At 49.1% G+C, this 24540-nt stretch overlaps 1 protein-coding gene and 1 long non-coding RNA gene across 8 annotated transcripts in view; one reads left to right on the top strand and one right to left on the bottom strand.

Annotated features, from left to right (window-relative positions):
- The window catches only part of ALPL (alkaline phosphatase, biomineralization associated), a 72154-nt gene that overhangs the window by 32799 nt on the left and 14815 nt on the right, over positions 1 to 24540 (bottom strand). The window contains exon 2 of one of the 5 annotated variants that reach the window (XM_032300687.1): positions 18770 to 18901. The exons of 3 other annotated variants lie outside the window; for them this stretch is intronic. The gene's annotated coding sequence lies outside the window, so the exon portion shown is untranslated. Of the gene's footprint in view, positions 1 to 8075; positions 8615 to 18769; positions 18902 to 24540 lie in introns of those variants that run through there. One more of the 5 variants, XM_032300690.1, reaches the window with a different exon arrangement.
- On the top strand, positions 1462 to 10445 carry LOC116566414. 3 transcript variants are annotated; one of them, XR_004275853.1, is made up of 4 exons: positions 3029 to 3851; positions 5708 to 5789; positions 6804 to 6917; positions 10029 to 10445. It is a non-coding gene; the product is annotated as an uncharacterized LOC116566414 (long non-coding RNA). The 3 variants fall into 3 exon arrangements; XR_004275852.1 differs by lacking the exons at positions 3029 to 3851; positions 10029 to 10445 and adding an exon at positions 1462 to 2259 and having other exon boundaries at positions 6804 to 7034; XR_004275851.1 differs by lacking the exon at positions 10029 to 10445 and having other exon boundaries at positions 6804 to 7034.

Genomic DNA, 24540 nt, shown 5'->3' with positions numbered 1-24540 from the left:
GGATGTGACTATATTCAAGTTGAAAAAGAGAGATTAGAGAGATATAATAACCCCCAAATAAATCCCTACCTCTCCTACCCCTGACCTACGCAGTCAGAATCTCCCAGGTCAGGGCCTGGGAAGCTGTTTTTTACTTTTTGTTTTGAGACAGGGCCTTACTCCGTTGCTCAGGCTCGAGGGCAGTGGCACGATCACAGTTCACTACAGCCTTGAGCGATCCTCCCGCCTCAGCCTCCCAAGTAGCTGGGACTACAGGCATACATGACCACATTTGGCTAATGTTTACATTTTAAAAATAGAGATGGGGTCTCACTGCATTGCCCAGGCTAGTCTTGAACTCCTGGGTTCAAGTGATCCTCCTGCCTCAGTCTCCCAAAGTGCTGAGATTATAGGCATGAGCCACTGTGCCTGGCTGGAAGATGTACTTTTTTTGGTTTTTTTGAGATGGAGTCTTGCTCTGTCGCTCAAGCTGGAGTGCAGTGGCACCATCTCAGCTCACTGCAACTTCCACCTCCCAGTCAAGATTCTCCTGCCTCAGCCTCCTTAGTAGCTGGGATTACAGGTACCCGCCACCACACCTGGCTAATTTTTGTATTTTTAGTACAGACAGGGTTTCACCATGTTGGCCAGGCTGATCTTGAACTCCTGGCCTCAGGTGATCCACCCGCCTCAGCCTCCCAAATTGCTGGGATTACAGGTGTCAGCCACTGCGCCTGGCTGGAAGCTGTATTTTTAAGTCATTTTCTGAGCAGATTTGTTTGGGAAACTTTGTCTTAGAGATCATCCCATTGTCCAAATGGGAAGACTGAGGTCTAAAGAGGAGGAAAGCCTTGCCGGTGAGAGGAACCACTATGAGCAGACCCTGCATCTCCCAGTTGCTGCCCCCGAGACACACACAGGGAGGGAGCTATCAGAGTCGGCCTGGAGCCAGCGTCCCCTAGCCTGTCAGCTGAGCCTTCTGGGCTCTTCCAAGGAGCTGTGGCTGGAGAGGAGAGTTGCCCTTGTGTCCTGGTGGGCACTTGGAATGAGGCAGGGGCTGGGGGGCTTCTGCATAGCTGCCTAGGGAGGGAGCCTTGCTAAAGGCCAGCCCAGTAACCTTTCAGCTGCAGAGTCATAGGGACGGGACATGGAATTCCTCCCTCTACCAAGCCCAGCATCTCTGGCAAGCCTTGCTGGCCAGGACTGTATTCATTACTGGAGGAAGTTGTTCATGGCCGTCATAAAGAGCTGGATGAAGCACTTGGGCAGGAATGTGTGGTGGTCAGAGTGGGCTGCAGGTCAGATCCAAGGAAGGACTTCCCTACAGGGCAGTGGGCCAGTCCTGGGGATATAGTAAAGCTCAGACTTCTAGCCGCTGACAGCAGCCCCCCATCCTGGCAGGAAACAGACACAGAAGGGCCCTGGAGGCCTGGTGCCAAGCCATGGCATCTTTAGGGCTTTGATGAGAAGCCAGCTAGCCTCAACACCTCTGCACGCTGTGCTTCTCAGCCTAAAATGTTCCATGCTGTCCAACCAATGAATCCCTCCCTCTGCCGTCTACCTACCTCACCCCAGCCCAGACAGCAGTTTCGGCTCCTCCCCAACTTCCCAGAACCCAGTGCCACGAAGTCCTTGGTGGCATTTATCAGAGCCTAGGAGAATCATGGGTTGTCACCCTCTCGCCATGGCAAGCTCCTAGAGAGCTGGAATCCTGCTTTGCTGATGGCAGCAGCCCCGTGGCGGCAGAGGCTGGCACTGGCCGGGTGGGAAGGGAATGTCACTAGGTGGAAGGATGACGGGGTCAGAGGGTGGGTGGCTGAAGAGACAGCTCAGCAGCAGTGAAGATGGGTGCTGGAGCCAGGCTGCCTGGGTTCTGATCCTGCCTCTGCCCCTCACCAGCTGGGCAGCTCAGGGCAGGTGACCTCACCCCTCCACGCCTCATCGAAGCCACCGCATTGTTGTAAGGATGTGTTCGTACACACCAGGGCGTAAAACAGGCTGGATGTGCTAGGTGTTGAGTGAACGTCAGTCAGGAGCAGGGTTATGGGGAGCGGGGGCAAATGGGGTGGATGGACTGCAGGGCAGACATGGGCAAGTGGGGCAGATGAGGAGCTGGAGCTGAGAACAGACGGACCCTTCCCAACCCACTCGGCCAAACTGCCATGTACTCAGGGATTTCCCAGAGACCTGTTCACCTGGATGGTGGCAGACAGTCCTTCGAGCTCTAAGGCTCTAGAACCCAGAAGCTCACGTGCCTGCTGATCACCCCTGCTTCGAGGGGTATGTTCTTACGCAGCAGAGGCCCCATTCTTACAGTCAAAGGGCTCCCATCCCCAGAGAGAACCGGATCTCTCTCCCCCCTCAACATGCACTTGGGAAGAAACGAATAACCTATCAGGTAGCCTGACACTTTCTTTCTGTCTTGAAGGGGAGAGAGAGAGAAAGTCTAGGACGGGGTACCGGCCCGAGGAGTCCGTGGGGGTGGGCCGAACAGCAGGCTGGAAGGCTGATGGGGTTGAGATGAGCAGAAAGAGATGATGCTCCCAGCAAGACCTGAGTGTGCAGAGGCAAGGAGGCGGGAATGTGCGGGGTGGGGGCAGGGAGAAAGGCACGAGCAGGCGGCCGGCAGTCAGGGCAGAGGGGCAGGCTGGACCCACCGCAAAGGGCTCTGCTCCCCGACCACGGCCTGGTCGACAGCACGTCTCCTCTCACTACCTGCCCCATCTCCAGCCCCATTTTACAGGCGAGGACAGTGAGGCTCAGACTGTCTGTCACTTACCCAAGGCCACACAGCAGAGCTGGAATCAGAAACCCCAAGGGTCTGGGTTCTGGAGCCAAAGCTTCTCTGGGGGTCCCTGAGGTTCCAGGATGGTCATGAGGCCCCAGATCAACTCTGTGAGCAAAGGACTGATGGCCCGAGAGACAGCAGGAGGGAGGCGTGGGAGGGAGATGCGGGGGAGGGAGACAGTGGGGCCCAGAGACACCATGCGTGAGGCCTGTGACACCCTGGCAGGGGTGGGGGCGGGGGATGGCTGCTTTGCAGGCACACAGGCTTCTGCCATGCCACAGAGAGGACATGTTCTGCCCCAGGCCATCTCGCTCCAGGCCAAGGCTAGATACCAAGTGGAGAGCGCAGTGGGGGAGGATGGCCACGCACTGCGCATCTGAGGTGTTCCCCAGTCACCTCCAGCACTTCTCCCAGCACCCTGCCTTGAGGATGAGCTGAAGTCAGAGCCTCCCCAGTACTAGGAGACATGGCCATCCCATCCTTGCTCTCACAACCAACATCGAGAAAAGGAAGGCACAGAGAGGGCACACTACCTCCCCAGCGTCACACAGCAAATCGGGGACAGGGATAGGTCTCCCCACTAACCAGCTGAGGATTTGGAGGGCAATTACCAGAAGACAAGGCAGTATTTGAGGCACAGTGTGGACGCCAATGTCATGGACTTCCATACATTAGTGATTTGCGGCCACTGATGAGAATATTTCAAACTGAGACTATTTTAGAAAAATCCTTATTTTACGTATTTTGTCATTGTATTAATAAGAGTAATAATAACAAACCCTTTCACAGACCCCACTACATGCCATGCATCATTCTAAACACTTTACCTATATTAACTCACTTGATCCCCACAACAACCTTCACGGTAAGCACTATCATTATCCCCATTTTACAGGTGACAAGACAGAAGCACAGAGAGGTTAAGGAGCAAGCCCAAGGTCACACAGCCAGCAAGTGAGCAAGCCAGAATTCAGCCTGACTTGGGGATGTTTCTGTCTTCCTGGACTAAGCATAAACTCCTGAAGCAGCAGGCAAGATTGGAAACGAACCAGCATTCACCCTCTCTGCAGTATGTACATTACAGGTACACATTACACATTTGCAGATGAAGGGGTTGCATGCGGCTACTGTTTGATTCATACTCACTATACTGTTCCCAAATGTTATTTCATTGTATCTACACCATGGTTCCCAGGGGGGCGGTGCTTCGGGGCTTCTTATAACCGTAACTTTACAGGAGAGGTGAGGTGACTTGCCAGAGGCCACACAGCAAGAGAGTGTCGCATCTAGGGTCCAAGTCTCTGATCTTTGTACAGTATCTTGTGGCCAGTCCTGCAGTGGAAATCACTCGGGGACTTGCAGTGACAGGGATGGAAGGACTCCAGGTTCAAGACCTGGCTCTGCCCCTGGCCAGGTGGGCGCCCCCTGGACATCCCTGCCCATAATCCCCTACTTCAGCTCACCCTCAAGGCAGGACACTGGCCAATCCCGGCTCTCCCCACTCCCCTCCCCCTAGCAGAGGATGTGTTGTCTGCGCAGATGGCCCCACACAGGCCCTGTGAGAGGAGGCTGAGGAGGAGCCGGGCTGTGGGGAAAGGCGCAATGAACTTGCAGTCTGCTGGGCAGCAGCCAGCACAAGCCGAATCCCTGGGTGGCCGGCGCGGAGGGCTCAGGTCAGAGGAGGAAGGACGCGGGTGTTCCCAGAGACAGTGCTTAGGGCAGCTGGGCTCCAGATAACACGTTCCTCACATTCCCAGAGGACGCTCCAGCCAGCCTCACGGAAAGCTCCTGTGGGTTCTGCATTTGATCTCCGCCGAGACCTTGAGACACAGCGGGGTGGGGCTGACGCCTAGAGCCCCAGACAGGAAACTGGAGGTGAGGTCCCACCCAAGGGCACGCAGCTCAGCAGGCCCCCCTTCCCTCTGATCACCGGCTGCGTGACCTTGGGTCCATCACCTCACCCATCAACTGGGGACCATCCCGGCAAGAGCCTACGTCACTGTAGGAACAATGATTCCGTGAGACAAGTAAGCAAGGAGAGGAAGACCCAGGGCCTGGCACACAGTAAACAGTAGCTGTTAGTCAAAGCAACAGTGACCACGAGTGTGCCGGGCACTGCTCTAAGTGCTTCACACATGAAGCCATCTGGTCCTCCCTCATTGCTCCCAGTGTACAGAGAAGTCAAGGACCTTGGCCAAGGTCACATCGCTACTAACAGGATCCAAAGAGGAAGAGGGAGGAACTCTCTATGGAGCACCTACTACGCGCTGGGGGCTTTTCACCCAGTCTTCCAATTCCAGTGAAGTGGGAATGATCAGGTCTGGCTCAGAAGGGAAAACCAAGGCTCAGAAAAAGGAGGGAGGTTCAGGGTCACACAGCAACCACGTGGGAGGGCTGGGATTCCGGCCAGGCCTGTCCAGCTCCACATCCAGTGTACATGCCACCCCCACCCCAGACACGTGCCAGGACAACCTCAATCACCAATGGAAAACCTAGTGCCTCAGCCATCCCAGGCACAGGGGTCCCTGCCTCAGTGGGGCTACATGAGCTCACTCTGCCGGGGTATGTGTGTATGTGTATGTATGTGTATGGTGGGGGGCGGGGAAATGTCCTGGCAATGAGCCGTAGGAAGCCATGCCTGGCTGCTGCCCCGTGGCTGGTCCTCATGTCAGGCTGCTCTCTTGGCTCCCCGTGGGCTTTCCTGTGATTGCAGCTTCCTGAGGGCCTCATATCTAGACAGAGTGCCCCTCCACAAAGGGAGGGCTTCAGTCACGTTGGTCCCGTCCCTCCCAGGTCAGCTCCTCTGGGTTTATAATTCTGCATAGAGAGGCTGAGAGGATGGGGGCAGCCCAGGGTTACAAGTCGGAACCCTCGCTGCATACTCAAGGGCTGATTCCTTGACTGTAGAGCAGGGATAATAAAACTCCATTCCGCTTCCAGTATCCACGTCTTAGAAGGGAAGGAACCACACTTCTAAGGTACAATGCAGATGTTTCCACGGCTCTCCACTGTGCTCCCTCTGGTGAGTGGAGTGGACATCTACCGTCGTTTTTGGTCACCCAGGGTCCATTTCCCCATCCTAACAATACCACTGGGTTTCCTTGGAAGTGACCCTCCCTCCTTCAGCCTGGTTTGTATGGGACTGATCCCATCTCCAGCTCCAGGTGGACCCTAACTGGCCCTAGCTGGAAGACTCTCTCTGCCTGCTGGGTTATGAGGGTGTGAAGTGTGGGGAGGGGCACTTTGTGCAGCCTGAAGAGGAAGCGACCTCTCAGAGATGGAATAGTGAAAGGTAGAGACCTTGAGTCTTTGATAGCATCACTTGGGCTCCTAGATGCAGCCATGCCTAAAGCCTTTCTCTGAACATCCTGATTACATGAGCCAATTAATTCCCACGTTGGTTATCTTGGCTTTTCTGTTACTTGGAACACAGTCTGACCTCAGAACCGCAGCTCAGCCAGTTTTTCTGAGCCCCTTAGATTGTGAGCAACCAAGTCAGGTCATTCATACTCTGCCAGCTGTTTCTGCCAGAGGAAAAATCTAGCCAACATGCGAAAGCTGACAAGTTTCAAGTATGAGGTAATGTAAGACTCCAACTTCCTAAAAGTCACTTTCTACTTGGAATCTATAAACTTGTAGAATTATAGAAAGTTTAGCTGGGCGTGGTGGCTCATGCCTGTAATTCCAGCACTTTGGGAAGCTCAGGCAGGTGAATCACAAGGTCAGGGGTTCGAGACCAGCCTGGCCAACATGGTGAAACCCCATCTCTACTTAAAAATACGAAAATTAGCTGGGCATGGTGATGTGCACCTGTAATCCCAGCTACTTGGGAGGCTGAGACAGAAGAATCACTTGAACCCAGGAGGCGGAGGTTGCAGTGAGCCAAGAGCCTGCCGTGAGCCAAGAGCCTGCCATTGCACTCCAGCCTGCACAACAGAGCAAGACTCCATCTCAAAAAAAAAAAGAATTATAGAAGGTTTTTGGGCTGGACTTGCGTTAATAGCCCTGCAGGACTCAGACCCTCACTTTCTGGTAGGTTGTTGTCCACTGAGCTCAACAACTCTTTGGCCACCCGGTTCTATGCATCTGTTGTGTGCCTGGCCCTGTGACAGGACCCGCAGGTACAAGCTCTGCCTTCCAGGCCGTTCAGGTGGTGACTGGTTATAATTCACCTTCCTAGCAGGTTTTACACAAAAGGTCCCAGAGGTCCCTCAGAGGGGGAATACCACTACACCCATTTCACAGAGAAGAAAGGAGAGAGACAGCAAGGTGAGGTGACCTGCCCTAGGTCCTTCTGCTAAAAAGAGGGGCAGGGCCAGGCCATGTCCCCAAATCTGCCTGGCCCTGACCTTACTGCATTTTATCTAGTCACTGGAATGGAGTGGGCTGGGACTGTCATTTCTTTGAAAGAGTTGTTCCACTCAGGAGCAGTCAGAGTGCTTTAAAAAGCTAAGAAAACAGGAAAGCTAAGTGTCATGAGCATCCTGTTTGCCTGCAGGTCTTGACTTCTTCCGAAGCCCCAGTATTCGACCTGTCCAGCTTTATTCTCCTTTTTTTTTTTTTTTTTTTTTTTTTGACAGGGCCTTGCTCTGTCACTCAGGCTGAAGTGCAGTGACACGATCATGGCTCATTGCAGCCTCAACCTCCTGAGCTCAGACGACCCTCTTGCCTCAGCAGAGGACCAAGTAGCTGGGACTACAGGCGAGCGGCACTACACTTGGCTGATTATTTAATTTTTAGTAGAGACGAGGTCTCGTTATGTTGCCCAGACTGTCTCAAACTCCTAAGCTCCAGCAATCCTCCTGCCTCAGCCTCTCAAAGTGCTGGGATTCCAGGGGTGAGGCCCTGCACCCAGCCAAAGTTTCATCTCCTATAGGGCTCGCTGCTTGCAGCCTGTGGCCAGAGAGGGAACTGGCACTACCCTGAGATCCAGGCCCCAAATGGTTTCATGGGAGACCTCGTCACCCCAAGTGAGCTGTCCCAGCCTCTCTCAGGCCTCTGCCCATGTCTCTAAGACCCAGCAGACCGTGACTAAACACCTTCTATGCCCTAGGGCTTTCCCTATATGTTATTCAACCAACATCCACTGGACCACTGTTTATTGAGCAGCCACTATATGCCAGGGGCTGTTCTAGGTGCTGAACATAGCAGCCCAAATCCCTGTCAGTGGGGCAGGCAGACAAGAAAGCAAGTAAAAGCAATAGAACGCCAGGTGGCGGTAAGTGCAGTGGGGAAAAGAAGGCAGGGAGGACGGGAGGTTTGCAATTTTAGAGAAGTCAGAGAAGGTCTCACCAAGAAATCATCTCACCGTAGCCTTGCAATAATTCCACGCAGGCCAGGACGTGATTCCCAAATCACGGATAAGGAAGGATAAGGTTTCAGGATTAACTCTCGAGTCCACACATGTCAGTACAACCAGCGCAACTGGATTCTTGCCCAGGGCTGCCTGGCTCCCACGTGCGCTCTCCACTAACTCTACCAAGTGTTACTAGCAGCCCTTTTGCAGATGAAGAAACTGAAACCACAAACCCAGACCCTCAGGAGTACACGAGGGTGAGGGGTGGCGGGCCGCCCTCTGCACCTGCCTCTTGGCAAAGCCCACATCCGCTTCCTAGACCTATCTCCAGTGTCAGCTCTGGGCTTGTTGAAACTCAAATTCCTCTTTGCTGACTCCACGTCCTCCCAGAATCCTCCTCTCTTTCCCAGAGCCGCTTTGGCTCTCTATCCCAGGTCATATCAGTCCTAAATTGTCCAACCCACCGTTGTTCTGCCTCCTCAATTAACTTCTGGCCCATCACTAAACCTGCATTTGCATTAAACTACAAAAGGCATCTTGCAAATGGCCAAGGATGGACAGTCAGTATACACATGTAAGGTCCGGTGTGGTGGCTGACACCTGTAATCCCAGGACTTTGGGAGGCCAAGGCAGGAGGACTGCTTGAGCCCAGGAATTCAAGACCAGCCTACGGAACATGGCGAAATCCTGTGTCTACATAAATTAGCCAAGCATGGTGGCATGCACCTGTAGTCCCAGCCACTCAGGAGGCTGAGACTGGAGGATTGCTTAAGCCCAGGAGGTCTAGGCTGCAGTGATCCAAGATTGCACCACTGTACTCCAGCCTGGACGACTGTTTATTAAGCAGCTACTATACAGCAAGACCCTGTCTCAAAAAAAAAAAAAAAAAAAAAGCATCCGCATGTAAGGGGCTGGGAGACTTCTCACTGTGCTTTCTCATCTGCCTGTATTTGGTAATCTCCCAAGTCCCATTCTAATCTTTTTTTTTTTTTTTTTTTTGATACGGAGTTTCACCCTTGTCACAGAGGCTGGAATGTGATGGCACGATCTTGACTCACTGCAACCTCTACCTCCCAGGTTCAAGTGATTCTCCTGCCTCAGCCTCCCTAGTAGCTGGGATTACAGACGCCCACCACCACGCCTGGCTAATTTTTGTATTATTAGTAGAGATGGGGTTTCGCCATGTTGACCAGACTGATCTTGAACTCCTGACCTCAAGTGATCCGCCCACCTCAGCCTCCCAAAGTGTTGGGATTACAGGCGTGAGCCACCGCGCCTGACCCCAGTCTAATCTTCTGAATACTGTAGCATGGTGGAAAGACGGTCTTGGGGGAGGTGGACCTCGGGTTAAGTCCTGGCTCTGTAGCTTTGAAAGGAACTTTGGAGCTTCAGGTTGCTTATCCATAAAACAAGCACTAGTCACCCTCACCTTGTAGGGTTGTTTTACAGATAAAACGCAGTGGAGAGCATGTGTTAACGGTTACAATTCAACAGAGTGTATTTGGAAAGCAGAACCGGGCAGATAATCATCAAGAATCTATTGAACTGAAAGATGTCAGCACAGAGGGGAAAAAACTGTCACCAGCAGAAGGACAGCTGCAGTCACTGTGCTCCTACACTTTGAGATAGGTACTCTTAGTATCATTCACATTTTATGGATGAGGAAGAAGGCACAGACAGGTTAAGTAACTTGTCTGAGGTCACAGAGCAGGCCAGCAGAGCTGGGATTCTGAGCCCGAATTGTCCAAGTCCAAACTACAAGCTCTTAACCCTTATGCTAGGTTAAGTAAATGGTGGCTTTCAATGTTGAAAGAACTGCTCCATGACACAGTGTTATGCGCTGACCCAGGAGGGGATGGTGGGCAGCCCCACGCCAAAGCCTATGTTCCCACCATGGTATCAGCACAACAAACTGAAAGGGACTCTAGGAATAATCTAACCCAACACCTTCACCTTTTTCCCCAGGAGAAACCTGAGGTCCAGAGAGGCAACATGACCTGCCCAAAGTCACACAGCCGATTAGTTGAAGAATCAGGGCAAGCACCCTGGTGTCCTGACTCCAGAACCCCATGCCATCACTCAGCATCACCTTGACCATGAGGCATGGTCGAGGAAGGAGTCTTGAGGACGTGCTCTAAGTGTTCAGCAGAAGTGGAGGGAAGGGAGCCTAACTGCTGGAACAGCCCATGTCAAGGCCATGAACGTCTTTCCTGGAGAACAAGGACCTGTAAGGTGCCTGCAGAGGTTTGGTGGGGCAGAGGATGAGGTCGTTTTCTCATATTGAATATTTGCATTCGGCTCTTATTTTTAATGCTCTCTCATTCTACTTTATGTTGTTAAGGTTTTTCCTTATTTCTCTTGTATGTTTCTAATGTTTGTTTAAAAATCGCCGGGCGCGGTGGCTCACGCCTGTAATCCCAGCACTTTGGGAGGCCGAGGCGGGTGGATCACGAGGTCAAGAGATCGAGACCATCCTGGTCAACATGGTGAAACCCCGTCTCTACTAAAAATACAAAAAATTAGCTGGGCATGGTGGCGCGTGCCTGTAATCCCAGCTACTCAGGAGGCTGAGGCAGGAGAATTGCCTGAACCCGGGAGGCGGAGGTTGCGGTGAGCCGAGATCGCGCCATTGCACTCCAGCCTGGGTAACAAGAGCGAAACTCCGTCTCAAAAAAAAAGAAAAAAAATCTTGGTCTTGGGCTGGGTGCATTGGCTCATGCCTGTAATCCCAGCATTTTAGGAAGCTGAGGCAGGCGGATCACATGAGGTCAGGAGTTCAAGAGCAGCCTGGCCAACGTGGTGAAAGCCCGTCTCTACAAAAATACAAAAATTAGCTGGGCATGATGGCAGGTGCCTATAATCCCAGCTTCTCGGGAGGCTGAGGCAGGAGAATCACTTGAACCTGGGAGGCAGAGGTTGCAGTGAGCTGAGATCACACCATTGCACTCCAGCCTGGGCGTCAAAGCGAGGCTCCATCTCAAAAAACAAAAAAATTAAAAATTAAAAAAAAAATTGGTATTTTTATACTAATACCCCCTACAGTTTGCCTTTTGAATTCACTGTGCTCTGGCTGGTGGTGGGGCAGAAGCTGGGGAAATCTGCACACTCCTTGCTTTTAAAATGAACAGAGAGGGAAGACACGTGGTTCCTGGATCATCCTTCTCAACATCAATCCCAAGTAACGACAGAGCAAAACATCACTAAATCTAGGCAACAGGCTGGGTGTGGTGGCTCACGCCTGTAATCCCAGCACTTTGGGAGGCCGAGGTGGGTGGATCATGAGGTCAGGAGTTCGAGACCAGCCTGGCCAAGATGGTGAAACCCGTCTCTAATAAAAACACAAAAAAATTAGCCAGGCACGATGGCACGTGCCTGTAGCTACTCGGGAGGCTGAGGCAGAATAGCCTGAACTGAGGAGGTGGAGGTTGCAGTGAGCCGAGATCGCACCACTGCACTCCAGCCTGGGATACAGAGTGAGACTCCGTCTCAAAAAAAAAAAACAAAAACAAACAAACAAACAAAAAAACACCTAGGCAATGATGGAGAAACAGAGTCTCCTGGGGAGATGGAAGGGAGTTTTAAACTGGTGCATGCAGGGTGGTAAGGAGGGGTTGCTGCAGCCAGGGGAAAGGGCAGGGCATGGTCATTAGGGTGGAGAGAATATTACAGAACAGAAAACAGGGTTGAGTTCTCCTCTTGTCTCTTTGTGCCAAGACCAGGCCCCCATACACACACCCACTGTCCTGGGACAACTAAGGTCAGAGCTGGGTGCGGGGCTGGCATTCAGCCCCAGGGCCGCCCTCTGGACCTGTCTCTTGGCAAAGCCCACATCTTCCACCCTAGACTTCAGTCTCCAGTGTCAGCTCTGGGCTTGTTGAAACTCAGTCCTCCTCTCTGCTGACTCGATGTCCTCCCAGAATCCTCCTCCTTTTCCCAGAGCCCCTTTGGCTCTCTCCCAGGTCCTGTGAGCCCCAGATTGTCCAAACCACTTTTGTTCTGCTGCCTCAATTAACTTCCGGCCCATCACTAAGCCCACATTTGCATGAAACCCACAAAAAGCATCTTGCATAAAGCAGCCCAGGCAGATGGCACCGGCGTCTGCTGAGATAAAGTCAAAGCATGGGCTGTAACCCAGCACTTTGGGAGGCCAAGGCAGGAGGATCGCCTGAGCCCAAGAGCTTGAGACCAGCCTGGGCAACAAAGTAAGACCCTATCACTTACTTTGTTGAGGAAAAAAAAAATCAAAAATCAAATCAAAAATAGGCTGGGCTCCGTGGCTCACAACTGTAATACCAGCACTTTGGGAGGCCAAGGTGGGTGGATCAGTTGAAGCCAGGAATTTGAGACCAGCCTGGCCAACATGGCAGAACCCTATCTCTACTAAAAATTCAAAAATTAATTGGGTATGGTGACGGGTGCCTGTAATCTCAGCTACTTGGGAGGCTGAGGCACGAGAATGGCTTGAACCTGGGAGACAGAGGTTGCAGTGAGCTAAGGTTGCACCACTGCACTCCAGCCTGGGTGACAGAGCAAGACTCCATCTCAAAAAAAACAAAATCAAAAAATTATCTGGGTGTGGTAGTACACGCCTGTAGTCCCAGCTACTTGGGGGACTGAGGCAGGAAGAGTTCTTGAACCCAGGATGTCAAGGCTACAGTGAGCCATGTTCATGCCACTGCACTCCAGCCTGGGTGACAGAGTGAGACCATGTCTGGAAAAAGAAAAAACATTCAAAACATGGCAGCAAACAGTGTGGAACTGCAGGGACTGCAGGAATTGAGAGGGGACCCCACAGTCACTACACAGAGCATCTACCGTCGCTCCACCAGCCCTTAGACCCTGAGTCTGAAGAATTCTGACCTAGGTATGCAGCCCCTTCCCCTCACTGTTTCTCTCTGGGGTCTGAAAGAAAGGCCCAATCCCGTGGAGTGAGTCATGGGAGAGGGAGAATGCTGATGTCAACCCTAGTGAAAAACCAAGCGGCTCTGATGTCCGGGGGTTCCCGTCCTGGCACTGTCGTCTCTTTGGACTCATTGGAACTGGGAGACTAAGGTCAGCCTTAAACTCTTACCAAAGACACAGCACCAAACAGAATAGCTGAAACCCCCCACGGAATAAGCTCACAAGTTAACAAACAGGGTATCTGGCCGGGCACGGTGGCTCACATCTATAATCCCAGCACTTTGGGAGGTTGAGGCAGGTGGATCACAAGGTCAGGAGTTCAAGACCAGTCTGGCCAACATGATGAAAACCCATCTCTACTAAAAATATAAAAATTAGCTGGGCGTGGTGGCAGGCGCCTGTAATCCCAGCTACTCGGGAGGCTGAGGCAGGAGAATCGCTTGAGCCCAGGTGGCGGAGGTTACAGTGAGCCGAGACTGTGCCATTGCACTCCAGCCTGGAAGACAGAGTGAGACTCCGTCTCAAAAAAAAAAAAAAAAAAAAAAAGAGCCAGGCGTAGTGGCTCATGCCTGTAATCCAAGCACTTTGGAGGCCAAGGCAGGTGGATCACCTGAGGTCAGGAGTTCAAGACCAGCCTGACCAATATAGTGAAACCCCATCTTTAAAGAAAAAAGAAAAAAAACAAACAAACAGTATCCAAGGAGCACAATGACTTCAAAAGGAAGCCAAACCGATTAGAGACACCGCTGGAATCAGCCATATTAGATCAGATCTAGCAAAAACCGTAACTGCCTAGGTCTAGTGATGTCTTGCTTTTCAGTATTTGGGATTGATTTGAGAGGGGGGATCCAAGAGCCATATCTTTCCTCTCTGCTAATTTTAAGGGCAAGAAGTGCCCCTCCAACCCCAGCCCACCACCAGCCACAGCATAATGAATTCTAAAGAAAAACCATAACAGGGCCAGGTGAGGTGGTTCACACCTGCAATCCCAGCACCCTGGGAGGCCAAGGTGGGTGGATTACTTGAGTCCAAGAGTTTGAGACCAGCTTAGGCAACACATTGAAACTCCGTCTCTACAAAAAAATTTAAAAAAACAAAAACAAAACAAAGCTAGCTGGGCATGGTGGTGCGCGCCTATAGTCCCAGCTACTCAGGAGGCTGAAGTGGGAGGATTACTTGAGCTCAGAGGGTTGAGGCTGCAGTGAGTCGAGATCACGCCACTGCACTCCAGCATGGGCAACAGAGGAGACCCTGTCTCAAAAAAACCTAACAAAACAAAACAAAAAATCCCCACAAACTGTGAGAAACACACAAAAGAAACGAACAAAGATGTTAGCAAAACAGAAAGAGGAACTGTTAAAAGACCCCAGTGGAAACATTCTATGTGAAAAACCAGTAGGAATAACAAACACATAAGTGAATAAATTACAGAGTGGAACTAGCTGCTGAATGGTGGAGGAGAGAGCTAAGTTGTAGTTTGCGGACGCTTCCAGGAGGAAGCGGGAAAGAATTAAGAAACAGAAAATTGGCCAGGCTTGGTGGCTCATGACTGGAATCCCAACACTTTCGAAGGCCCAGGCAACACGGCAAGACCCCATCTCTACAAAAAAAAAAAAAAAAAAATTCTGTTTTTAATTAGCCAAGTGTGGTGTGCACCTGTGGCCCCTGCTACTTGGGAGGCTGCGGTGGGAGGATTGCTTAGGCCCAAAGGTTTGAGACTGAACAGAGCCATGTTCATACCACTGCACTCCAGCCTGGGTGACAAAATAAGACCCTGTCTCAAAAAAAAAAAAAACCAGAACATTGAAAGAAAAGTTAAAAGAACATTAACCCCAATCTTACTGCATTAATTCATGATTAACCATAAACCTAACTGTAAGTCATAATCACAAAGCTTCTAGAAGAAAACATAAAAGGATATCATCATGATTTGGGGGTAGGCAAAGAATACTAACTTCATAGAAGAAAAAAATGATAAATTGGACTATGTCAAAATTTAAAACCTCTTTATCAAAAGATTACCAGTAAGAAATTGAATAGGTCAGGCATGGGGGCTCACACCTGTAACCGCAGCACCTTGGGAGGCCACGGCAGGAGGATCGTTTAAGCCCAGGAGTTCGAGACCAGGCTGGGCAACACAAGAAAACCCCGTCTCTACAAAAAATACAAAAATTGCCTGTGGTGTGCACCTGCAGTCCCAGCTACCTAGGGGACTGAGGCAGGAGGTTTACTTTACTCAGGAAGGTTGAGGCTGCATCGAGCAGTGATTGCGCCACTGCACTCCAGCCAGGGTGACAGAGCGAGATTGTCTCAAAAAAAAAAAAAAAGACAATGAAAACATCCTAAAGGTCTAGAGAAAAACAGAACACTTACAAAAGAAATAAATGTTGAATTGACCAAAGTACAGAAGGAAAAAAAAATTCAGGTGGGAATTTTCTATCCAGCTAGACGGCCATTTAAATGTTAAAGACTGGCCGGGCATGGTGTCTCATGCTTGTAATCTCAGCATTTTGGGAGGCCGAGACGGGTGGATCACTTCAGGTCAGGAGTTCCAGACCAGCCTGGCCAACAAGGTAAAAACGTTGTCCCTACTAAAAATTAAAAAATTACCCAGGCGTGGTGGCGGGCACCTGTAATCCCAGCTACTCAGGAGGCTAAGGCAGGAAAATTGCTTGAACCCAGAGGTTGTGGTGAGCCGAGATCACACCACCACACTTCAGCCTGAGAGACAGAACCGAGTCGCCAACTCAAAAAAAAAAAACACGTTAAAGGCTAATAAAAGTCACAGCATCAAGGACTCAGGTTTGTACAAAAAGACAGCCCCCTCAGCCCCTCCAATAAAAGAAACAAATAATTTTGAAGGAATGATTTAATTAGCAGAAGCAAATGCCACAGATTATATTCAAGATAGCCGAAGACTGAGCAAATAATTTAGTATAGGTTTTCAAAACAAATTCAAGTTCAAAGAAAAGCACAAAAAGAACATAGATCTATACCTCAGAACTAGACAATTTAAAAAAAATCTAGCTGGGAATGGTGGCTCATGCCTGTAATTCCAGCACTTTGAGAGGCTGAGGTGGGTGGATCACCTGAGGTCAGGAGTTTGAGACCGGCCTGACCAACATGGAGAAACCCTGTCTCTACTAAAAATACAAAATTAGCCGGGCGTGGTGGTGCATGCCTGTGATCCCAGCTACTCAGGAGGCTGAGGCAGGAGAATTGTTTGAACCCGGGAGGCGGAGGTTGCGGTGAGCTGAGATCGTGCTTTTGTACTCCAGCCTGGGCAACAAGAGTGAAACTCTGTCTCAAAAAAAAAAATTGACGATTTTCATGTGACATTATGGGGGCAGAGGGGAGCATGTCAGTCAAGGGTGTGGAAACTGAAGAGAGGTCAGGGAGCAAGGGAAGTGAGAAAATGCTAATCTTGTCTTTGTAGGGAAAAGCCACAGATAATTTTTCAAAGTGATAAAACAGAAAAAGCAGAATAAATTGAAATAAAAATGTAGGCTGGTAGAAACAAAATACATAAACATTCTTTTCAGGAACATGCAAACATTTAAAAAATTCATCCTGTACCAGGACAAAAAGTAGGTATCACTGTTCAAATAATAAGTTTTCACATAGACTACATTCTGCGACCATCAAAGTGTTTAAAAGGATAAATCATTATCCATACACTTAGAAATGAAAAAATTCAAGGATCAAGGAAAAGTCATAGTAGAAATTTAAAATTACTTAGAACTGAGTGATTAAAAATACCACATATCAAAAATATATAATGCAGCAAAGAAAGGTTAAAACATAATAAACTAGGCAGAGCATGGTGTCTCACATCTGTTATCCCAGCACTTTGGGAGGCCAAGGTGGGCAGATCACCTGAGGTCAGGAGTTCGAGACCAGCCTAGGCAACATGGTGAAACCCTATCTCTATGAAAAATACAAAAATTAACCAGGCGTGGTGGCACACACCTGTAATCCGAGCTACTTGGGAGGCTGAGGCAGGAGAATCGCTTGAACCCGCGAGGCATAGGTTGCAGTGAGCTGAGATCATACCATTGCACTCCAGCCTGAGCAATACAGTGAGACTTCATTGCAAAAAAAATTAATAAGCTACGTGTCCAACTTGGGAAACCAACTTACAGACCAACTCTAGTTTCTATTTAGAAAAAAACAGAAACCAAAGAAAGTAAAATAAGATTATAAAGAACAAAAATGAAACAGAAAACAAAGCTTAAATCGAGATCAAAGCCACAAGTTGGTTCCTCAAAAAGGTCCATAAACCTGTGGCAATGTTAATCAGGAAAGAGCGAGATAAAGGTGAGTGAGAGAGCGGGAGCACGAGAAACGGGGAGTTACTATGGAAAAGAAATACAAATTAAAGATGCTATCAACAACCCTATGCCAATAAATTTGAAAATGTAGATTAAATACATACATTATTAAAAATATAATTTACCAAAACTAACTCAAGAAGACAGAAGCAACCTCATAAAGAAATTGAAACAGTAGTTAAAATCTTCCTCCCCATTAAAAAAAAAAAAACAGGCCAAGGCGACTTTACAGTTGAATTCTACCAAACGTCAAGAAACATTAGCTCAGCCAGGTGTGGCAGCTCACACTTGTAATCCCAGCACTTTGGGAGGCTGAGGTGTGAGGATCACTTGAGGCTAGGAATTCGAGACCAGCTTGGGCAAAAAAGTGAGACCCATTTCTACAAAAGACAAAAAAAGAAAGAAAGAAACATGGTCTCAATTTTATCCAAACTTTTCCAGAAACCAGTAAAAGAGAAATTACCATTTAACTTGATAAAGCTATTATAATTGCAATACCTAAGCCAAAAAAGCACAAACTAATGTAATAATTCTAAACAAGATATTATTAGAGCATAACCAAATACATGCACAATAAACAAGTTAGGCTAATCCTAGAAATGCAAGGATGGTTTAATATTAGAGAATCTACATATGTCACTAACTACAAGGAGAGAAACCATACTGTCATTTCAGAACAATTGTTTAAAGCATTTAATAAATTCAACACAAATTGTGATTTTCTTAAAAATCTTTCAATAAGTTATGATTAGAAGATAATTTCCTTAACTTGAAGAAAGCAATTTATAAAAAAGACCCTACAACACACATATCCTAATTGGAGAAACACTAGAACATTCCCTCTAAAATAAAAAACTAGGTAAAAATTAAAATAATATCACCATTTTAATTTAACATTGTACTGGCAGTCGGAGGCAATGCAGCAAGAAAAAAGGTTAAAAGCACAAATATTCAAAAATACAAAACTATCAGTATTTCTTTCCTTTTTTTTTTTTGAGGTGGAGTCTTGCTCTGTCGCCCAGGCTGGAGTGCAGTGGCGTGATCTCAGCTCACTACAGTCCTACAATCTGCCTACCAGGTTCAAGTGATTCTCCCACCTCAGTCTCCCAAGTAGCTGGGGTTACAGGCACCTACCACCACGCCTGGCAAATGTTTGTATTTTTAGTAAGACAGGGTTTAACCATGTTGACCAGGCTGGTCTCAAACTCCTGGCCTCAAGTGATCTGCCTGCCTCAGCCTCGCAGCGTGCTGGGATTACAGGTGTGAGCCACCGCACCTGGCCAAACCATCGTTATTTCTAACTGGTTGTCTACAGAGACTATAAATCGAATTGGAAATAGAATATTTAGCAAGTTAGCTTGATGAGATCAAAATGCAAAAAAGCCAATTGCATTTCTATACAATAAAACAAACTAAAAAAATAAGAAAAAAATGGGTATCTAGATGGGAAAAAAAATGAAAATGGATCCCTACCTTATACACAAAAATTAACTGTACATGAATAAGTCTTCAATGTGAAAAATGAAACTAAAACATTCAGTAGGAATGATAAACAGTGGTTTTCAGACCTTGGAGTAAGGCAGTCTTCTTAAGACCTAAAAGGTGCTGACAGTTAATAAAAGAATGCTAAATTAGACTACATTAAATTTTAGATTTTTAGTTTATCTAAAACATGATTAGATTCAGGAATATAAAGAACGCTTACAAATCAATAAGAAAAGGATTTTTTTTATTTTTATTTTTATTTTTATTTTTTTTTTGAGACGGAGTTTCGCTCTTGTTACCCAGGCTGGAGTGCAATGGCGCGATCTCGGCTCACCGCAACCTCCGCCTCCTGGGTTCAGGCAATTCTCCTGCCTCAGCCTCCTGAGTAGCTGGGATTACAGGCACGAGCCACCATGCCCAGCTAATTTTTTGTATTTTTAGTAGAGACGGGGTTTCACTATGTTGACCAGGATGGTCTCGATCTCTTGACCTCGTGATCCACCCGCCTCGGCCTCCCAAAGTGCTGGGATTACAGGCGTGAGCCACCGCGCCCAGCTAGGATTTTTTTTTTAAAGGACAAATAGAAAAAATGGGCAAAAGACATTCACAGAAAGGTCTCACACACACACCCTTAATCACACATGCTCATCCTCTTTGGTAATCAGAGAATTGTAGATCATGTCTGCAATGAGAAATCATGGTACCCATTTGACTGGAAAAACTAAAAAGTCCAATAATATTGTGTGTGATAGAAGATGCAGAAAAACAGGATTCCTTACGCGTCACTAGTGGGAGTATAAACTGGCAAAATCATTTTGGAAACCAACCTGGTCTTATTGTGTAATGTGGAATAAACTTTCGTGATTACCCATAGGTGCTTTTCCCACACCAGCAAAAATCTGAAAGCAACCCAAATGCCATCAACAAGAAAGTGAATAAATAAATGTTGTAGAATAGTCACTCAGCGGAATATTACGTAGCGGTAAAGAAATAAATTACAGCTACATGAAACTACATGAATGAATGAAACAATATAGATACATCTCAGCAATGGGAGTGGTGGCTGTGGGTCCCAGCTACTCAGGAGGCTGAAGTGACAGGATCACCTGAGCCCAGGAGGCGGAGGCAGCGGTGAGTCATGATCACGTCACTGCACTGCAGCCTGAGGACAGAGCAAGACCCTGTCTCAAAAAAAAAAAAAAAACCAAGCAAAACAATACAAAGGTAAGGGAATGAGAAACCCCAGATTCAGGATAGTGGTTACACCACATGATGGGAAGTGGGTGGAGAGGGATGAGGGTGTAGCCCAAAGGAAGCTGTAAATTACTCTCACTACTCTAGTCCTGGTATTGGATGATGGTTCATTAGTGTTTTACATTTGTTTGTTTGTTGACTGACAAGGTCTCACTCTCGCTATGTTACCCAGGCTGGTCTCAAAGTCCTGGGCTCAAGCAATCCTCCCGCCTCAGCCTCCCAAAGTGCTGGGATTACAGGTGTGAGCTACTGCACCAGGCTTAAATTTATTTTTACTGATAAAATAGACAAGCGGCCATTTATGGACCAATGGTGAGAGTGCCTGAACAAAGAATCACAATTATTCCATTTAGGGATCCCAGGGCCCATAAAGTAATTTAAATGAAAACAAAAATGCTCAGCAAATATTCAGTGTGCCAAGCACTGCAGAGAGTGCTCGATCTTATGGCATTGAATCCTCAATGATCTTATGAGCTAGAAACCATTACTGTCTCCATTTTTTTGAGGGTTAGTCACCTGGCCAGAATCAATCACCTGAGCCCGAGGAATGAATGACCTTTAACCGGGCCCCTGGACCTCCCTGAGCCTCACTTTCCTCCAGTCAAACTCGGAGAAGTATCTAACTTTTGTGACAAACAGTAAGTGCTTAATAAATGTCCACCTTAATCCAGAAACGGGCTCTGCGGGCACATTGCAAAGTCAGTGGTTAGGAGACCGAGATTGAGTCCTGCCGCCTCCCCTTGTGACCTCGAGAGGGCCATGTTTCCTCTCCCGGCCTCAGATGTCCCGCAGGTACCTGGAGAGGGCTACGGTGGCCAGCCTCAAAAGACATTCCTGCTCAACCTGTTTCTAAGGGGCCACCCAACAAATGGGAGAGCACTTAACTCCTTTGTTCTCTTGGCAGGCCCATGCTCATCCTGCCATTCATCCGGGTCAGATGTCTACCAGCTCTGGGTCCTGCCCACCTTTCTGAATGAAATCATCTGCTGTCCCAAGCTCCCTCACCCACCCAGACCCCCTGTGTCTCATTCTCTCCCCACAGGGTGTTTGCATTTGCAGTTCCGATGCCCGGAACACTCTTCCTCCAGGTCTTGCTTGGCTCATTCATTCTCATTCTTCAGCGCAAAGGCCACTGGCTCTGAGTCCCTTCCTGCCCACACCAGGAGCCTCCCCATGCCAATCCCTTGCACTTTCACAAATCTGTTTCCTTCACAGCACGCATCACTGTCAGCAATAAGTTTTTTATTTGTTTGGTTGTTGTTTTTTTTGAGACAGAGTCTCACTCTGTTGCCAGCCTGGAGTGCAGCGGTGCAATCTCGGCTCAGCACAACCTCCGTCTCCCCAGTTCAAGCGATTCTCCTGCCTCAGCCTCCCGAGTAGCTGGGACTACAGGCACGCGCCACCACACCCAGCTAATTTTTGTATTTTTAGTAGAGACAGGGTTTCACCATGTTGGCCAGGATGGTCTAGATCTCTTGACCTCGTGATCCGCCCGCCTCGGCCTCCCAAACTGCTGGGATTATAGGTGTGAGCTACCACGCCCGGCCAACTTCATTCTTTTATGGTCTGACTTTTCTAGTACTATGGAGCTCCAGGGAGACCAGGATATTGTGTGGTTCACTGCTGTATTTTTGGCACCTAGAACTGTACCTGCCTGGAGAGGATGATCAACAGATATTTGTTGAAAAATAAAAATCGATGAGGCCAGGCATGGCAGCACATGCCTGCAATCCCAGCACTTTGGGAGGCCGAGGCAGGCAGATCACTTGAGGCCAGGAGTTCGAGACCAGCCTGGCCAACATGCTGAAGCCCCATCTCTACTAAAAATACAAAAATTAGCTGGGTATGATGGTGCCTGCCTATATTCCCAGCTACTCAGGAGACAGAATAGCTTGAACCGGGAGGCAGAGTTTGCAGTGAGCCGAGATCGCACCTTGGCACTCCAGTCTGAGAGAAAGAGACTCCATCTCAAAAAAGTGATTGAATGCTGCCATCTCCAGAAATCCTCTGTGGCCATTCTGCCCAAGGCTCAGCTATGGTGCTTTCCCTCATCCTCTACCACCTGGGGCTCTGGTTCGGTCTGCTTATAAGACCATTTCTGCACACACTCTTTTTTTTTTTTTTTTGAGACAAAGTTTTGATCTTGTCACTGAAGTTAGAGTGCAATGGCGTCATCTCATCTCACTGCACCTCCACCTCCCAGTTTCAAGTGATTCTCCTTTCTCAGTCTCTGGAGTAGCTGGAATTACAGCCACACGCCACCACACCCAGCTAATTTTTGTATTTTTAGTAGAGACGAGGGTTCACCATGTAGGTCAGGCTAGTCTCGAACTCCTGACCTCAGGTGATCCACCAACCATGGCCTCCCAAAGTGCTGGGACTACAGGTGTGAGCCATGGAGCCCAGCCTACACATACTTTTTGACTCTTTGAAGGCAAAAACCAGGCCAGATCCATCTGTGACTCCAGCACCTAGTCCCGGGCCTCTCAGGTAGTTGGACTAATGAGATGTTTGTTGAATGGATCAATGTCCCCCTTACCCATCTTTCCTCTTCCTGTCTGGCTTCCTCCTCTCCCTACCCTGACAGGTGCCAAGATGCCGGCACCCAGGCCACTCCAGCGGGAATTTCCTGAGCAGGGGCGGCCTCTTTCTTCCCCCACTCAGCTTTCTCCAGGTAGACAGGACAAAGCCCAAGACAAGCACTGCCTCAGTCACAGGAACAGTCTGGGGCCTAGCCCAGGCAAGTCTATGGGCCATGAGTTTTTCCCATATTTTACCCTCAGTGGCTGGAGTGTGTGGCGGGATGAGGAGGTTGGCAGGCTTGCCTCAGGGCCCTGACTGGGGACCTTGCCCAGCTGAGCTCTGCTTGGCCAGAGGCCAGCTGGGAAACACTTGAATATTCAAATCATGTAGCTGCCCAAGAGGAAAGCATCCGTTTCCTCCAAGAGGGGGAAGTGGAGCAGGCAGGCCAGCCCAGGGATTTGGGTGTTGAAGGAGGAAATTTCAAAACAAAGTTCTCACACAACCAGCAATCTGAGATTCACTGCCCCAAGAAGACTCTGGAAGCCTCAGATAGAAACTCAGGAGGGTCAGGCTCCAGGCCAGAGCCCTGGAGTGAAGCCTGAGCCAATCACCCACTGAGATTTGAGTTAGCAGAGGCCTCAGGCAGGCTAATTGCTCTGGCCTCCCACTGACCCTGGTCCCGGAGACACCAGGACTGCCCCACCGTGCCCCTTTCCCTGTCCTTCCCTTCCCCCAGGAATCGCACAAGGGATAACTCCGCATGTCTAAGCCCAGGGAGCCAGAGCCTCGGTGACTCCCAGTGAGTGTCACAGTCTCTTCCAGCTACTTGCTCAACTCCTGACTTGCTCACTCTCCCCAGATCTGGCTCCAAAAGAACTAGCAGGTTCGAGAAGAGTGTAGCCATCTGGCATGCAGAGATTTATCTAGTACTCATTAAGTGAGACGGGACTCTGGAGCCAGGCTGCCCAGGTTCCAATTCTGGATTAACTCATATATGAGCTAGGGGACCTTGGTGATCCTTCCCTTCCTTTGTGCTTCTGTTCATCTTTGCTTATTTTTTTTTAAGTTTAGAGAAGGGATCTTGCTATGCTGCCCAGGCTGGAGTGTGGCGGCTGTTCACAGGCACAATCATATCTCACTGCAGGCTTGAACTCCTTGGCTCAAGCAATCCTCCTGCCTCAGTCTCCCAATTAGCCAGGATACAGGCATGTACCACCACTCCCAGCCTTTGCTTCCATTCTTTACCTGTAAAAGCAGAGATCTGAGTATCTACCCTTTGGGGAAGTTCAAAGGACCAAAGGAGAAAAGGCAGGCTGCAGTATTCATAAGGATTCAGGAACTGACAACTCTTGCTAGTATTAGTGAACACACTGAAGTTCCGCAAAGGCCAGGCCTGGGTCTCCGAACCAGACAATCCCATATGGCAGACACATCCTCCTTCACCGGAGCTAAGCCCTTGGCCCAAAGCCCAGCTCAACCACCCACCAGCTCCACGACCCTGGGTAAGTTGCTAACCTCCCTGAGCCTCTTTCCGCCCCAGAGCTGTTGCAGGCCACCCCATGTTGGAGAGGATTATCTCTGTTGCTGCTGGTCCTGGGCAGTACCCGGGGTTTAGGGAGCTGACACATGCTGGGGCTGCCCCAGGCAGGCGTGAGGTGATAGATCGATTTCCTTTCCTGAATACCTGTCTGGGCCCAGCCTCAGGGTGTGACATAGAGGAGGCCCCTGAGATGGGGAGACTCCCCTCCACCCCAGGGATCATGCAGCACCAGTGTGCGCCCTGGAACAGGGAATGGGCTTGCTGCCAGTGGCTAGAGTGGCACAGAGGCACCAAGAACTACCCAGCAGAAAGCTTCAAGAATATTTACAGGAGGAGTCAGGAAGGCGAGAGGCCACAGCCTAAGTGCTGGCGTTCACACACAGATCTACCATTTACTAGCCACTTGCTGGGCTTATTACTTTTTTTTTTTTTTTTTTTTTTT

The sequence above is a fragment of the Sapajus apella genome, unplaced genomic scaffold (genome assembly GCF_009761245.1).
Source record: "Sapajus apella isolate SASKATOON/1434 unplaced genomic scaffold, GSC_monkey_1.0 scaffold43, whole genome shotgun sequence".
In the NCBI taxonomy this organism is placed as follows: Eukaryota; Metazoa; Chordata; class Mammalia; order Primates; family Cebidae; genus Sapajus; species Sapajus apella.
This window is presented reverse-complemented; position numbering and strand designations above follow the sequence as displayed.